Raw genomic sequence first — 236 nt, 5'->3', positions numbered from 1 at the left:
CCTCATTATTGTTTTATAACCAATCTTTACTTTAATTTGCTGTTTTTATTTGATTTAAAACCTGCTTGCTTAGCTTAATTTTAATACCGAATATTTACTGTGTAATCTTTGAGTCTCTGTGGAATCGATCCCTAAGTACTACAGTGATCTCTTAATTGAGAGAGTAGCTCAAGGCAAATTTGAGCCGATCAAATTTTGGCGCCGCTGCCGGGGACTCAATTTTGATTACCAATAGA

Source organism: Capsella rubella, unplaced genomic scaffold (assembly GCF_000375325.1).
Source record: "Capsella rubella cultivar Monte Gargano unplaced genomic scaffold, Caprub1_0 scaffold_13, whole genome shotgun sequence".
Lineage (NCBI taxonomy): Eukaryota > Viridiplantae > Streptophyta > Magnoliopsida > Brassicales > Brassicaceae > Capsella > Capsella rubella.
The sequence above is the reverse complement of the archived record's forward strand: the minus strand, read 5'-3'. Positions refer to the sequence as shown.